The 17,886-nt window shown below is 39.3% G+C and overlaps 1 long non-coding RNA gene across 1 annotated transcript; it reads right to left on the bottom strand.

The window, feature by feature from the left end:
- Window positions 1-4,367: 4,367 nt before the first annotated feature.
- Window positions 4,368-17,304, bottom strand: LOC139630097 (uncharacterized). Its single transcript, XR_011693115.1, has 4 exons — window positions 17,039-17,304; window positions 7,649-7,935; window positions 6,395-6,493; window positions 4,368-4,464 (listed from the first exon to the last, which is right to left on the bottom strand). It is a non-coding gene; the product is annotated as an uncharacterized lncRNA (long non-coding RNA).
- Between the last annotated feature and the right edge of the window lie 582 nt (window positions 17,305-17,886).

Here is a 17,886-nt window from a genome sequence, read left to right as displayed (position 1 = left end):
CAGACCCTGTGCCGCAGCTGCATGACAGGAGCTGCTTGTTATTTCCTCCCGTGTCGTCAGGATGGCTCAGGCGCTTTGATTTCATCACTCAGTCCAGCGCGCAGCCGTGACCCCCCCACCTCAGCGCACACAGATGATGGGATTTATTAGCTCAAAGGGCAGCGGCCCCCGGAGCCGCCCACTGTTGTAAACAAAAAAAAATAATAATGGGAACTCGCCCGTGAAAAGCAATAATGCGGAGGTATCAGTTCCCTATTGTGCCCGCTAAATTAACAAGGTAGGCTATTATTTTGAAAGGCAAGCTGAGTTTTGATATAATTAATCACTGATCAGGGGTTTCTGCCGCTGATTTGATTAATCCCTGTCAGCTCTGCACAAAAGCAAGGTTATAATTCTGTTATGGGTTCATAAGGATAGTAGAAATACTGCAGCAACTCAGTACTATTACCCTGAGGCTTAGCAGAAACATACAAGGTCACTCACACTGTAAGCACAATAGGACAATGTTATTTTATTTGTAGCCTAGGTTATATATCCTGTGGCTGGGTTAACCAGAACCTGAGGGGCCCTAAAAGCCCCAGGTTTCTGCTTTGTGTTCATTTGACTGACAATTTTATTTGGGAATATGTCTCACAATATCAGCTGACGTGATACTGTCCTTACCCACTCCACTGATGTAGCATTGTGAAACAATAACATTGTCAGACTCATGATTCATGAAGATCGAAAATCAAAATCGAGGCAGCAGGAACAAAGATGCAGTCTTTTTTATTCAATGCATTCTTCTTCTTTGTCAGAACCTTGCACCTATTACAAATTCAACTTAAACACTGGAAGCTCTGTAGCTTATGCTAGTGCTAGTCAATTTAGACTTGAGCCAGTGTCTTCAAGCAGAGGTAAGGGGCGAGCTGCAGAGGTCTTTCTAATTCCACACCCCCAGATGTGTTTCATTTTCAAACTCACAGACTTCAGCCCAAACCAACTCTGACTCAAGTGACAACACATCAGGACTTACTGATACTTCCATGTGTTAAATCAGTGCAGAGCACCATTAAACTGGTGCTGTTATCTATTCTTGTCCTGGCTCTTGTGACAAAAACTAGTTTTATTTCAGTTTTGTGCTTTGTATATTCCTAAATTAATCTGTTTAAAGCAGCTGTAGTCTATGTTTTTATTTCAACAATGGGCCACATGACTACTTGTGGCCTATGTGAGAGGGGCTGTATGTTGCGATGAACCCACAGATAATTCTGTGGCTGTGTAGATATCCTCTGCCATCTTTTAGCTAGCTTTGGACAGTGGTTCTCAAAGTGGGGTCCTGAGGGGGGTTCCTAGGGATCTGCAGCAAAAAGGGGAATCATTTATTTTCAGTATAATTCCATCCACAAGTGTATTTGTGGGTATTTAGATGATGTCTTTGGCTACTGGATGCACAGTATCAAATTTCTGCTACCACATTCATCGTATCAGTTTAAAGGGCATGATAATATATCAGTGTTGTGTTTACAGTTTGTTTACAGGGGCCACAAAGTCAGGTCTTGCAGGTTTAATGAACATACCGCCAGTGTTGGGCTGTAATGTGTATGTGTTGTCTTTATAATTCACCAAAACACTCTATCTATCTATCTATCTATCTATCTATCTATCTATCTATCTATCTATCTATCTATCTATACATCTATCTATCTGGCTATGTGTCTATCTATCTTACTGTAAAACAATTTCTTATTCCAGTAGTAGAGGATTACAATTTGAAATTCAGATATTACATTATACTTACTCCCTGTAATGCTTTGTTACTTCCACAGTTTGGAGGTCAGCCTTTTTGTCTTAGCAGGAGTTTGATGGATGTTTGACATCAAGGTCTCTCAGCATTTTTTAAAGACACTGGTGCAGAACATGTTCGCTTATGTTAGCACAAGGTGTGAAGGTCTGAGCAGGCAGCTATCCTTCACCAAGACAGGTGGCTCCTGGTAACTCCTGCATTAATAGGAACATTAGCCACAGGCCACATGTTCAGGGTTGGAGGGTGTGTAAACCCTGCAGCTGGAGGACCAGCTCCGTGCTGGGGCTAAGCTAATTGTTGATGGTCATTACTCCAAACCAAAGGTCGGCATCTTGTGAGACTATAAGGTCAATGATGTTTTCTGTTTCCATGTGTTAAATACAGAAAATGTGATGTGTGTGTGGAGGCATTGGGGTTGTTTAAAGGCATCTTCAAGGCAGCTGTACAGTAACAAAAGTAATGTAACCAACTAATTTTGGTATTCAAGTAATTAATCTCCTTATCATTGACTTTATTATTCACCACACAGCAAAATCAGGGCCATGTAGTGTTCGACTCCCTCCCACTTATTTTTGTGTCTCTCTATAACTTTAAATCTATAGATGGGTGGCAAATTGAAAGGAAAAAAACAACACCTTGGAGGCCTATTCAACCCACCTGAACACCCACTCAGTGAACTGTGGTGCTCTGTTTTGCAGCATCTATTTCTTCACACATTTATTCAGGTTTTTACTTTAATTTGCCCTCATTTACCCATCTGTACATTTCTATTTTGTTTTTCCTAGGGCTTCATCATTAAGGCTATTTTGAGCGAGTTGCACAGATAAATAATGTTTAAGCATCATTTCATCGTATCATTTTAGCCATGAGTCATAAAGGTGTTGCACTTTTGAAAACATACTGTAGATTGAAAGAATTCTGCTTCATGGGTGTCAAGGGCCACTTGTGTTTGACTTGGAGTCTGACACCTGTGCTGCTGATAGCATTTCTGCCTCAAGGACTTACAAGCAAGAATTCAAAAGCTGTGTGTGTTTAGTGGATACATTCCTGTTTTGCTCTGACTATTTGTTTAAGCCAACACACCCAGTGTGCAAAATGCACCATACTTTAAAATCCAACAGACATGAAAATACTTAAAGTATTCACCCACCAATCAATGCTTTTATAAGCGCTTCTTAATGCACTCAGCATTGTTTAAATTGTGGGTGGAAAAATCAATGATAACTATTTCAAAGTCAGTCATCTCAATAATGAAGCATCTCTGTCATGTTCTGCAGGAAACAACAGTGCAGGTGAGTCATGTTGGGATGTGATGACAAGGCCTTGAGGAATGTGACACAGACAAACACATGGACGTTAAATAAATGCATGAAGCACAGTAATAATGCATAGTCATGAACAACTGCTCATCAAAATGTACAGAAGTCCATGCTGTGCGCCAGCCCTCTGGTCACAATTGAATTATCCAAACCACACAGAGACATGACTCAGTCCTGCAACTCAAATTTCTCTTTTACAGGGTGTGTCCCGGATGCTGTTTGAAATGTGAGGTTGCATTTTTACATAACTTACAGTCTGCTCTGGTTTCCATGTAAAATCGCTGTAAGGGAAGCTCACAGTTTATGAAGGTGCTGTCAAAATGTCCTCGTTCCTTGAGAACTCCATTATGTTAGCAAAATATTGCATTCATAGACACATGACATGACACTCACTGTGATCAAGGCCCAGTTAAACTCACTATGAGTTCTTATGTGATTCAAATGATTTAAATGATATATTTCAAATAACACACTCACTCACTAATACCATTATTAATGCATTTAAGACTGTCTATAAAACAACTAAAAGGACGCTGTTAGATACATGAACAGCCACAGCACAAGAAATCTTCAGTTTACCTGGTGTATGAATTAATAAATGCACTTGTACCTTTTGTACCTTTTGAAATAATGTGCCCTGTTGGTGCTGGATATTGTTTGCTAGCCACTGCTTGGACACTCGTATTAACCCTTGTGTCATTTCATTTTCTTACATTATTATATTTTGTATTTTTTTTTTTTTTTTTTTTTTTTGGAGTGAATTAATTGCTTGTGTGCACTTATGTTTGCAAATTGTCTCAAATTGTGCCTTGAGGGACAAAGTATTTTGAACTGAAATGAGTTATTCTGACATCATAAGGTTTTCTTTGTAGAAAAAAGGCAATGACAACCCTGGTGAAATTCCAGGTGCAGTCTGTTTGTTACTGTCAGTGTTGATCAAGGTGTACTGACGGTGGGCAAAATCAAGGCTGCCTGCTACTGTACCTTTTTTCTACAACAGGGTGGTGCCAAGGTGGAAAATCTCAAATCCACTTCAAGTCTGAAGTGTAGAAGTGTTTTAAGACTTTAAAGAGGAACTTAGCACACACACCCCACCCCCTCTGATCAGTGGGATCAGAGGTCACAAACTGTTTCCTGTCATCATTTTATTGTAATCAATATGAAGATGATTTAATCAGCATGGAATGATAAAACACCTCTGAAACCCACAGAAATGTTGACCAGCAGTGGGCAAAAAGACACACACACCTACTTCATGCACATAATGACACTGTAGTATAAGTTGTCTGTTTATGACTCCGTGGAAGCAGGATTTCATTGGCCCCAGGCAAACACTCGCTTGGCCGGACAGTGGACGCACTGCGGACAATAAAAACAGCTGAAATCACACAAATCCTGGTTACACCTCATCTACTCTGTTATTACACATTTAATGCATCTTTCTCAGCTCAGCTCCAGGGCAGCTTGGGCCGGTGTTCCCCAAAATCAGAGCCAATAGAAAATCTATGGGAGATCCTTATCCTTATGATGGGCTTTTTATGATTCTACTGGCATCTGCCATTAGCTGCAGGTTGCTAATCAAAGACAGCATGTATACTCCATGTGAAGCAATGATGCTGCATGTTTTCTGGGATATGTTGCCTCCAGTGATGTTATTAAATAGGACAGAGCTTCATGATTATTTCATTGACTTCTCCCTTCCCACCTGCACAGTTTTCTTTCCCAGCATGAACTGGGCAGAAGGCAGGGAAACATAAGTACGTAGTCCACCACATGACGAGCACAAAGAGACAGATGCTCACATTCATGCACTGTAGAGTCTTCAGTCTGACTTAAGAGTGTCTGAAATACAGTCTGAACTAGAAATTCACTTTCAGGGGGTTGGCAATCTAAAAGCGTACACAGTGTATGACACAAGGTTTTGAATTTTCATAAAGACTGTACTTTTTTGTTCTGTTCTTATATGGAATCAGGCAGATATTTTAAAACTTTCTGGTTCAGGACCAATAACTGTGCCACATTTGAGAAGAGTATTAAAAATCCAAAAATCCTACTGCCACAGACAAGACAAAAACATACAGCTGTGGGCGTTTGGATCACGCCCACATCTCTGTCATCAACTGTGTGAAAAAAGTTTTGCCAGTATGCTGCTGGTCAGCTGGAGCCGGTGAAGTACTGCAGATTGTAGCAGCCCATGCATGATGCATATTGATGAAGAATGAACCAGACCAATAACATACTGCTGAGACATTATTGATATTTCTCATCCATCCCACTGTGTCTCAGGATGCAGCTACATGATTGTCTCACGTAAGACAGACACTACGCCCTTTTGTAATGGATCACTGCTCAAGCATTCTTCACTGCAGCTGCTCAGACTTCAGCTGTTACAGATTGGGGTATTTCATGTCCTCAAAAGACATCAATATTTAGAATTATATGAAAAGAAAATGTGCAGCAAATGAACTCTTTCCTGACAAGAGACATACTTTGAATTAGTGGTGAACTACCAGCACCAGTGGGCAGACAACAGATGATGCTCCAGATTATCACATCTGGATGCAAAGGACTGCATAGTGGTCACTTAAAAAGAGTTTAGAAAAACATTTTGCAACATATTTTATCATAGGCTACTAATTTCAAACATTGTCAGGTTTAAATAAAAGAAGATGATAGTTTCTATGTTTATTTGCTGCAGCATCTAGACAGTTGCTGTAGCTAACATTAGCTAACTGGCTAAATAAATAACGACTGTTGAAGTTGCTAGCTTTAGAGACGGGGGGCATGTGTCCAGGTTTGCTGTGAAACAAAATGGAGGAGGCAAAAGCAGACAGACAGGTGGCCTGATAGATGAGAGGAAGTTTTCTTCTGTATGTCCAAAAATCACAAGAAGGCAGAAGCTGAGTAAGGCATCCAGAGAAAACCAAACACAGGAACACGCAGGAACTGTAACCACAAAGTACAAACATCTGAAGAACTGAAAAAATGTACAGTCTTCAACTGCAAGTAGCCTAGTCAGCGACAAAGTGTCCGAAAACACAAATAAATAGGAATGGGAAAAAAACTGGTGGATGACAGAGAAAAAGAAATAAAAACACTCTCAGAGTGTTTTTATTAAAAACACTCTGAAAGAATTTATATTTAAAATTCAGTTTAAGGATGAAATAACATTTCAGAATAAGTTTGAATGAGTTCTTCAGTTATTTCAAAAAGTGTTGGTTCGTTTATACATTTTACACAGTGTGTTCATGTGATTATTTATTTCATAATGTTTTTATTTAATACTGACCACATTCAGATTCCATACACCTCTGGAGCCGAGTGAAGTCAGTCTTTGTTGAAGATAAATACTCTCTCCTCAGTCTTTCTTATCTGTTTTTATGACCATCTGATGAAGGCAAAATAACATACAATTAGATTGATATTGATAAGCATTCAAACTTTGCTGTTTCTCAAAGTCACCACTTTTCATTCTCCCTGAAGGAAACTTTTTATTTGCTTTTTATTAGCTGATCACACAGGCCAAGAATTAAATCTGCATCCTCCTTGCTGTGCACCCCCCACTGAGCCGCCATGCCTCCCTAGAACAGCATCACCTCTACAGTGCATTAACTCCACTTCAACAGTAACTGTTTAGTTGTGCAAAAGACACAAGAGCTGAGTTTTCTGCAGCACCTGGGAAAATATCCCATTTTTTCTATTATTCTAACTGCTACCATTTAGCGCTGAGCCCATCTGTTTATGCAAAACAGTCACATCCCAAATAATTTTCCTCTCTACGTGACAAAGTCTGGTGTGAAATGATAAAGTGAGCCCGTCCAAGTGATTTACAGTGTTTTTGAAAAGACTCAGAGGAGAGCTGCAGCATCCTGTCTCTTCCCTGTCTGATCCTTTTTCCCCACCGTGCCCCCCTGCTATCTGTTGGCCAGGACACAGCTATTTCCTTCTCTTCATTTGTTCCGCCACACGACCTTTTCTGTGGCAGTGGGAGGTACTGTGGCTAAAATGCAAACCTAAAAGGTTGAATTTCAAGTGCAATCACTGCAAGATGAAAATGGAGAAAAAACAAAGAGGCTATCAATGGGATCAAGTGTCAACCAACTGTTTTGTTTTTTTTTATTTGTCAATAATTACTGTGTGGGGGGTTTTATGCTTGCACAGGTTTAAATGGTTTCAAACATCCAACAAAAGATGGTGACACCCACACTTTGGTGAAATGTTTGATGGCATGACATTATGACAAATTAGGTTTTTGAGCCCTTCAATGGAAGCTCTTGACTGAAAAGAAAAATAACACTGCACAGCACATCCTCTGTATTTCATAGATAATGAAATTATCATTGCCTTCTTGACATTTTTAAAGAGACCTCGAATGTTTGGAAATTCAGAGTAATTTTTAAAGAAATGAACAACCAACCTTGGCATGGCGTGTAACCATTGGAGCGTCTTTCATCTTTGCTCAGTTAACCAGACAACACTGAGATGCCCTATTTTGGTGGCAAAATTGTCTGCATTTTTATTCCTGTGCCATCTGTAGCCTTACCCTGCTCGTAGCTGTGCAGCAGCAGAGGTCAGAAAGGAACCAGCCTGTCAAGCTCCACCATGCAAGTGTGACTAGACAGCTCCAGTGACTGCAGACGGCAGCACAGATCCCTTGCAGCTGCACAGGAAACTAGCTGTGGCATCCTGAACCTTGTGACCCCTGCCCACATCTGGTCATCACAACAATAACAACAACAGCCGACTGACTCCAACAACATCTTTACTCTCCAGGGACATCATGAGGCACCCAAAGAGGATCTCTGAAATTAATCACAGATCAAGGATGGTCTGAAAGAGAAGCAGAGCAACCAAAACCTGTCAACAGCAAATATTACAAACAAATTCAAACAACTTATTGCCCTCAAAATAAGAACAAATACAGCTGTGCTGCTACATTACAGACTGAAAGTTGTGACACCAAATTTAATTATTAGATACAGCATTACTCATTTTACTAATTGTACATTTTTATTAAAATACTTAATACATTCAGACATCTTACCTCTTTCCATTTAATTAAATAAAGTTTTTATGCCTTCCCACCTGTGACAGCCAGGGCCAGAGATTTTGGTGGTCAAAGGTCATAGGTCAAGGTCACAATGATGTCACAAAACACAATTTTGGCCTTGTGAACACAATATCACAGTAACACGTTGAGGGAATGTCTTTAAATTTGGCACAAATGTCCACTCAAGGATGAACTGATTAGATTTTGGAGGTCAAAGGTTACTGTGACCTCACAAAACAAGTTTTGGGCCATAACTCACTAATTCATACACTAATTATGGCACAATTTAACTCAAATGTCTATGAGGATAAAATCAAGTGATGACATTTTATATCCAAATGGTCAAAGGTCAACTTCACCGTGACATCATAATGTTCTGCACCAATTCCTCTGTTACTAAATATTTTAGTTATGACATTAAACTTACAGACAGTTCTTTAACTGTTGCTTTACCACCACTGCTTGTGCTCCGAGAGATTCCTAAATATCCTCCTCTATTTTCTTATAGAAGATCACCCTCCTCATCCTCCTCCTAGTCTGATGAATAAATCTTTTCGGAAGCCTGACCGTTAAGTCTGCTCATTTATTTGAAAGGCAACTTCAGATGTGAGAATTGTGAGCAGAGAAATAAAATCTACAAGTGTAAGAGCTTTAAACACACATTAACTGGTAAAAAGTTTTCTATTGGCCAGTCCATAAATTGTTACTCCACAATGGTCTACCTACTCTCTGCCCTTGCAGTAAGACCTACTCACACCAATAGCGTTATCAAAGTCAGTGTTTCTAAGCACAAAACAGCCATCAGAAAGGGGGATTAGAACCATGCAATAACCGAGCATTATATAGAGGCCAAACATGGCCCACTACCCAACCTTCATTTCACTGGCCTTTAAAAACTAGATCTCATCAGTGAGTTGATATTCTAAAAAATCTTTCCCAAAGAGAGGTGTCCTGAATTGACACCCTTAATGATCCCTGTATTTTTAAGCCTTTCTTTATAACAAGGTTTGGATCTTGATAAAATGATGCAATGTTTGCATTCTTGCATTTCTCTTCTCTGTACCAGGTTGTACTTTAGTTCTTGTCCCTCTGCTTGCCCTTTGCACCTATTCAAGAGTGCACACCCATTTTGAGAGTGGTATGCTGCACACGTCTGTTGGATCAGGTCATTGCCTTGATTGTCTTGTACATAAGGGCCTTATTTCTAACACTTGTCATGCTCTTATAAAGCCTTTGACTGAGAATCAGCCATTATATTCTAATAAAATATGAAATCTACAGGTAATTTTTTCTTCGATGGTATTCTACAGCCTCTGCTTGAGGAATGTGCTTATTCCTGTTTTTTAGGTCACTGAAGTGTGGCCTTTTCTTGTAACTCCATCACAGTTAGGAAAAAATCTAGTTTGAGAAAGTTCACTATTTGAGGAAAACAAGAAGTTATGTCCCTGCACAAGATATAACAACCTCTTTCAAAACCACTCACTCTGAGTCCTTCAAAACAGTATCTATGAACACCCTGACTGAGGTGCTTAATAAAACAAAAGCCACATCGTGTGCTCTTGACATCCTGCCTGTGAGGCTTTTGAGAGAAATATATGGATCTGTCAGTTCTCTACATAATTACCACCTCACTATTGACTGGTTCTGTCCCTGCTGGTTTTTAAAAAATGCAATTGTTCAACCCCTCCTGAAAGAATCCTTTCTGGACCCTGAGTCCCTGGATAATTGTAGACTGATTTCCAAACTGCCCTTTCTCTCCAAAGTTTTAGAACAGGTTTTGCAGAACAATTGACTGCTTTTTTAAACAGAAACAGACTCTTTGAGACATTTAAGTTGTGGTTGAGGACAAATCACAGCACAGGGACTGCACTCCTAAAAGTGATGAATGACTTGCTGGGTGCCACTGATGCTGGAAAATTCTTAATTCTTTTAGATCCAAGTGCTGCATCACTGTTGATCACTCTATTTTACTCAAACGTCTCCAACACTAGGTTGGTATCTATGGGTCAGTTCTATTGTTTTATAGAGGTTTTATTCTTATTTCCAGGACAGATTTTTTGGTGTAGTCATTGGCAGGTCACAATCATCCTCTGTGAAGAAGACCTGTGGATAATGTACGTTTTCAATTCCTATGCAGATGACACCAAGTTGTACTTCTCTATTAACCCCAGTGAAGCTTATAAAATGAATGTACTCAATGACTGCATCCATGATGTCAAATACTGGATGGCCCAGATCATCCAGCAGCAGAACTTTGAAAAGACTGAGGTAATTATTATTGGCCCTGACACAGCTAATGCTGACACCTCAAAGCACCTGGGCTGTCTGTCCCACAACATAGCAGTTAGCTGTAAAAAATCTTGATCTCATGTTTGATAACCAGCTCAGCCTGCATGTTATCACAGCTGCTTGGACTCGTTTGGACTACTGCAATTCTCTCTATACATGTCTGAGCCAGCAGGGTCTATATAAATTACAGCTCGTCCAAAATGCAGACATCTCACCAAAACCAAAAGAAGGGAGCAGATTACTCCCATTTTAGCGTTTCTTTATTGGCTTTTTATAGATTCCTGTTCCTGTCAATTTTAGAATTGGTTTTAAGATTTTATTGATGACTTTTAAGGCCCGTTCTGGTCTTGCACCTAAGTACATCTCAAATCTACTGAGGTCCTCAGTCAAAGCTCTGTAGCTCTGTTACCCAGATGTAGCTAGACTGTGTTGTCCACTAACCATGTACTTTAGCATGTTTACTGTGTCAAAGACACATTTTGAACTCACTGACATAGTTGGATGGTTCGCATACTGAAAAAATCACAATCAACTTTAATATCATTTTCATATATAAGGAAGAGTAAGGGTCTTAAAACTGATCCCTGTGGAATTCCACATATGATCACACAGTTGCCTCCAATTGAGTCCATAAAACTGAATGATTTACTGTGCACTTTAAGCAAGTTTAAATGCATACTGTAAAAGTACAATGAAAATGTTTATAATGAAACTATTTCATCATTTTACCCTGAAATGGAATTATCAAGTCAAAGTTATTTGATACACACCTAAAATATAATTAGGCAAGATCCTTGAAACAATTGCTCAGTCCCATATTTCGCATTTCAAACACATCAAACTTTGCATCATACTCAAAGAATAAATTTGAAATGGCAAGAGACAAAAACAAAGATATTGTACAATGTGAGTGAACAACAAAGTGCACTCTGCTGAGAAATTGTGTGTATGCATGGTTAACACCTTTCTGTTCAGCTCATACACTTGAGGATACTGTCAACCCTGGGTGTACTGAGTGGCTGATGGATGAAAATTAATGGTCTGATGATTCATGTATTTGCAAAAACCTCAAAAGCAGCTCCATCCCCAATAAGTGCATACACACCCTGCTGCACACAAGCTCAAATGAACTACGTGTCTTTCTAAGTGCTTCTTCTCTGTGTATTTGCTCCCACAGATACTGACTCATATCAAGGACTCAGTGGTAATTTTGAATGTAATAACTGTTATAATTATATTGATTTAAAGTTTATTAGTTGTGTTCTCATTTGAATCATCTTCAGGCATAGACTGCTTCTACACATCTGAATTGAGGGAGAAGAGCCATTTCATTATCTGAAAAACCAATTTTATTCCGGTCCTTTCATGAAGAGGGCCTCACAGTAGCTTTTGTATGGCAAAAGTTTCTCCTCCATTCACTATCTTCACTTTCCAAAACACTTTAAGCTGACATTAGGGTAAGGTATATTGCCATTTCAGTGTTAGCTTATATTCACTGTTCTTTTGCTTTTGCTTCAGCAACATTAGCATTCATTTGGAGTTGTGTCTCTGTCTGCCTTGCAAATGTCAATATTTTGCTATCTTGTTAGCTCTATTTTGGTCTCAAACTCCTAAAGGGGAAATATCTTAACTCTGTGTGTTCACCAGCTGGTCATGAACTCTGTCTGTCTGCAGTTGGGTGCAAAACAGATGGCATACATTGGACTTTTTTCACCATAAACAACAGATTATGGGGCCAAAACAGTGAGCTCAGAGATGCTGAAAGATGCTAAAACAGTCTATTGAGCTAAGGGGTTCTATATCACTATGAGTGATCTTTTCAACATTACATTTGATCCATGATTTAAATATTGACAAGTGCAGCTTTAAATTTTAAGTATTCTCTAATAAGTTGATTCACTCAGCATCTACACCAGACTCCCCACTATACCTTTATACACTATTCATTCATTTTTTCCATGATCTATATCTATAGATACCATTTAAACACATATTATTACAAACTGTAACCTCATAAGCACACCAGTGATGAGGTGCATGTGAGCCACAGTATCCTACAACATTTTCCCTCACTGGAATGGATAGCAGAAATGCTTAGGTTGACACAGTGATTTGATCTCAGACAAGGAAACACGGAACAGCTTTTGTGTACATCTACAGTATGTCAGTATCTTTTTAAAAGGTTTCCACCCCATTTCACTACCACAGGAGATAAATAGGGTATTGCAGAGTATCTAATATCTAAGATCAAAAGGCATACATGTCTTACAGTGGACTAAAGAGGCCTTAATGTGTGTGCTATTGAGCATGAAGCCCTGTGGTCACAGGGAAGCCCCTGCTCTGCCTCCCATTCTGCAAAAACGCAAACAGATTTCAGAGATCATTGAACTGAAATCACATGATAAATGGATGAAACAACTGCAAAAACCCTGGATACAAAAGTGCATCTCCCTCTCTCCTCGTGCCGCTTCACTGGGCTCATGCATGTAGAAACAGAGATCCATAAGTCAAACAGCTAGGTAGGTAGGAAGGTACCAACTCATGAGCTGACACGCCATTTGCTCTCTTGCTCGCCAAACTCTGCTCAAAAATCGTCTGTATCACCATTTTTACCTAACAATGACTTAGATTTTAAAGCGCACCTTATGCAGATTTTAAAACGATATATGACAGTGCATAGCAGTAGCAAATGTATTTCCAGTGCAGTCGTCTATGGAAATAATTTTCCAGCATGCAGTGTTTTGGCCATAGAGGGAAGACTAACAGTGTATGGAGCAGAAGGCATGGATGGGTGCCCGGGTCCCACAGCTGCATGGCGCTGGGGCACAGACAGCCCTTCTCTCTGGGGCACATTGCTCCTTTTATGCCTAACACACTGAACCATTGATCTGAGGCTCCCTCATGTCCGCTGCACCGACACAGCTCAGGTCAGCACAGACTCCAGCAGGGCTCAGTGGACACAATATCTGACAGCATTGCTTAACAGGCCTGTTAAAGCAGGAGTAAGTAAGTAATGTTTGAAACATTTTCACTGTAACTTCTACACTTTTAGCAACCATGTACGAATCAGGGAACATTAAGGTAAATGCTAATTTATGAGTGACTGATGACTTGTTGTCAAATGTGCCCAAGTCAGTAACATTCATGTTTAGATAAATGAATTCTGCCTGCTAGATTGACACCCCTGAATAGGTTTGGATATTTCAGATGTGGGAGTACAGCTGAATATGGTACATTTTCCTCCCTGGTTCAATTTAGTAACATTAGAGTAATGATAATTGGTAAACAGGCATTTTTAGGGGATTTCTTAAAGCTTGTTTTCACTGCCCTAGAATGGTCTGTTAATGCAGCGTTAAGTTATCCTACAACTCAACAGGAGCTTGTTCTGTTTTTTTCCTCAAGTTTTGCCCCTTTTTTTCTCATTTATGCATATTTATGAATTTGAGTGATCCAGGCTCAGGATAAGATAAATATTTACATTGTTTCACGTCTCTGCATTGACTTTATATGCAATTACACCACAACTGAGGTTTTTTCCTTTAAGTTTGTTAACATTAGCTCACCTTAGCCACCATAAGTTACCTGTCACACCAGTCAGTGAGGCAGAAAAAACCCTGAGTGTTCTGGTGTACAAACCTATTACTATTACTATTTCTCATGAACATAACTTTTTGTTTATGAGAACAAGGAAGTATTATTTCTATTTCAAAAGTAACATAGTTTGAGTGTCAGAAAGAAACAGTCACTATTTACATCTCACGGGGCCCAATGTGCTGCATAGACACAGACACTTATGCACTGACAGACACAGACCATTCAACTCTTACTGAGGGCCTCTGTCCCAGACACCAGCACCAGATAAACCATGCCGACATAATTCAGAGCCTTGTAACCACATCATGGATTAAAAATAAGAATATTATTTACAACAGTTTTCCAGAAAATCAATGTTAATTGACTTCTACATAACAGTTTACAGGTCTTTGTAAAAGTTTATATGGCAAAGTATCAAATTTGAAAGTTAGTCAATTCTCCACAGGGCATGGTGAGTGCAAACTGTTTCCGATTAAAAAAAAATCAATCCACCCCCCACAAGTCTCTCTTTCGTTATGTCTCTCCCTGAGCGGTCAGCTATTACTCTGCTGGCCCAGAGTTGGCTGATTGATATTCACGGCACTTCTCTGCTGGCTGATACACTGACCAGTTTACAACCTCGGTGGGAGGAAGCCTGTCAATACAACACTGAGGCTCTTTTATGATTCTGGGAAGTAACTTTTCTAATTCCACTGTTTGCCATCCTGCAGTACCCATCGCTAATGTCTGAGTGTTTGGCATTAGTGAGCTTTGATTTAGCTCATCACCAGAAGAAATTTCCATTTGTTTCATACAGTGTGTGATAATGTGTTAAGCTTATGAAACTGAGATCTACTCACACTGATTTACAGCCACTGCTGAGAGAAAAACATGAACAGGAAATTTGTCTCATGTCTGTGTGTGCTAATGTGTCACGATAGCAAGTACAGCAAGTGATAAAATATTAATTGACCTGCATGGTGCAAGAGCATATTCAGGACAGAGCAACATGCATTTTAAATATAGATGCACATATATGTACATTATAGACCAGTGGAAGCATTAGCTTATACTGTTATATGTAAGTGCAACTGAATACAAAATGTGTTGCAGAATTATTACAGAATCCTGTGCATCATCTGGACCAGTGGTTTCCAAACTGGCTGCCTTTAGGTCAGACCAAGAGCACCCCAGGATCTATCTCCATGTTTGTTTGTTTTAACTGAACGTATCTAACAACATTTCATCACACAAAAAATAGGGGGATGTTGACATTAACTATATTTCTATATTGCATTTTCAAATGTTTTAAAACAAAGAATAAACATTATTGTATTAAATAATTAACTTAAATATGGAGTTATGCTGGTTGTCATAGTAATGCAAATTTTCCAGATGCACAAAGGTCGGAAGTCACAGCTGTAAGAGCAATGATGGGATCTGTTGCTGGTAAAAGAACTCAGTCTTCAACAAGATCTGAGACAACCAGAAGAAGTACAATGAGACTGTGCTGTGAGAATTTGCAGATTTTAAAGCCGGCCGTCCCACACCTGAATGAGTCATTTGGCAGAAAGGTCGAGAGGTACCTCAGTTTGAAACAATCTTCTGTAGCCAGAAAATGTATTGATGTAACTATATGAAAAATAGAATCAATACATGATGTCATGCATTTCCTTTTTTTTTTTTTTTTAATCCTTGAATGAACGAGTAACGATGAATGAGTGATGTGATTTTAAAAGGTTTAGGAGCCAGTCAGCTCCTGTATGACCCCAGCATGAATGTGCAAGATGTTTCAGTTACGATTGCACCATATCAGTCAGTCTGTTGGTTCACACTGAAATAACTTGACAACTATAGGATGGATTGCCATGAAATTTAGTACAGATACTTATGTCACCCAGAGTATGTGATAGACCATGTACTGTGTTCGTCACAGGAGAAAAAAACAAGAAGATCCTTCACCATAGCACCCACGGCCATAACTGAAGCACACGTTTAAGATTTTGCAACTAAAGAAATATTCCTTTCATTTTAAATATTTGCTGTGTTTACCACAACCAAACTTTGTCACTGTCTACAAAAATGTGGCCTCTAACTTAAGAAAGCATGTCGAGGTATGTAATGTTAATTCAGCTACAGATAAACTTTTAAACAGACAGCTTGTAGTAGCTGGCTGCCCTTTTGTTGATTGAACTCTGCTTTGTGGCCATTTCTGTCAACTCTGTATCATATTCTACAAGCTTTTAATTCTACAGGTTTGCAGTAAGTCAGTCATTCAGTCGGTTGTTTCAGAGTATTGTCTAAATGCACAGTAGAACAATACAATTTGTTGAGATGAATATTGTACTTTTGACTCCACTAAATTCTATGAAGTACACGGGAGAAAAACCAGTCACAGCCAGCTGCTTCGCTGTCAGTCCTGTTGTGCTGCTGCATTTTTGAACAGCTCAGTCTGAACTTGGCAGAGTCCTGACGATGGCCACCTTAGATAAAGATGATTCACCAGAGCAACACCCATGTTTGAAACATTTAGAAATAAAGAAAGATTCCTTTTGCTTTAAATGTTTGGCGTGTTTACCATGACCAAACTTCAAAAAAGGAAATATGAAAACTGCAATTTATTGATTGTTGATTCAGTTTTGGTTTTATGGCTATTTCTATCACCTTTTGTATCAGATTCTACAAGCTTTATTTATTCTACAAGTTCCATAGTAAGTCAGTGTATTCACAGAGGTCATTAGGTTCTGTAAATGCACTGCACTTTTGAATACTTTAGTATTTTTAAAAGTAAGTACTCCAGTACCTGTAAAAATGTGACTGAACTTTCATTCTGACTTCCACTTGTATTGGAGTAATATTTGACCAGGAGTATCTATACTTTGACTCAAGCTGTGTGTGTACTTCTGCTAAGTCTCAAACATGACCATGTTAACACACTACACTCAGATGGTGACCATGATAGATATTATACCTTCTAAAGAAAAGCATGTTAACATTATCATTGTGAGTGTGTTCGCTTACTGATGTTACTGTAGCCAGAGCTGCTAGCATGGCTGCAGGCTCGTAGCCTTGTTAGGAATACGCTGGCATCATCAGACCTCTTCATGCACCGGAGCTGGAACAGAGGAAAATGTCCCAACATGTGAATAGCCAGCGATAGGAAATCTTCAGTGCAAGCAGGAAATGAAAATTTGAAGCATGAAATGTCAAAGAGATACAACAGCCATTCATTAATGTTAAAACTGTCCCTTTGGTGTTCTGTCTTTAAAGACCTGGGTGGCACTCCGAGCCCACTGTGTCTACTGATGCATCATTTCAGGACATGCAACCAGCAGCTGCACATTTAACCCTCGAGCTCATGGATAGCTCACACAGCTCATTACACAATGGAATTAAATGAAATCATATCATCTGTCAGTTTCATTGGCTGCTAAGTAAATCATGCAGCCACATGTGGAAATGTTCTATGATATATGAGGATGTGTCTGCAGTGAATAAGACGGTCACATGCTGGTCACACAGTCAAACTCTAACTGTGACCTGACACAGTTCAATATAAGCAGTGATTTTATTTGATTCCATGTAAATATGAGCCCTGAACTGAATATAAACAGACAGGCTACTGGTGTTGCTGAGAGAAAATACAGTTTTCTGTTGTTTGAAACGACTGGTAGGACGTCCTTGAGGCTCTTCCATCCTCAGGGAAAGAGAAAAGAATTTGCCCACAGTGTGTCCACAAAGTGCTCAGCCAATCTGTGTCATCCCATCAGATGACTGCCAGAGCATTTCCATTGTCCTTGGTTTACCTTTAAGTTACATGAGTTCATAGAAATAAAAGTGACACAAGTTCAAAGAAATAACAAAAATTA

This window comes from Trachinotus anak, unplaced genomic scaffold, assembly GCF_046630095.1.
Source record: "Trachinotus anak isolate AG129_WGS33_773 ecotype Australia unplaced genomic scaffold, CSIRO_AGI_Tana_v1 ptg000013l, whole genome shotgun sequence".
NCBI lineage: Eukaryota > Metazoa > Chordata > Actinopteri > Carangiformes > Carangidae > Trachinotus > Trachinotus anak.
Note: the sequence above shows the minus strand (reverse complement) of the source record. Positions and strands in the feature narration are given on the sequence as shown.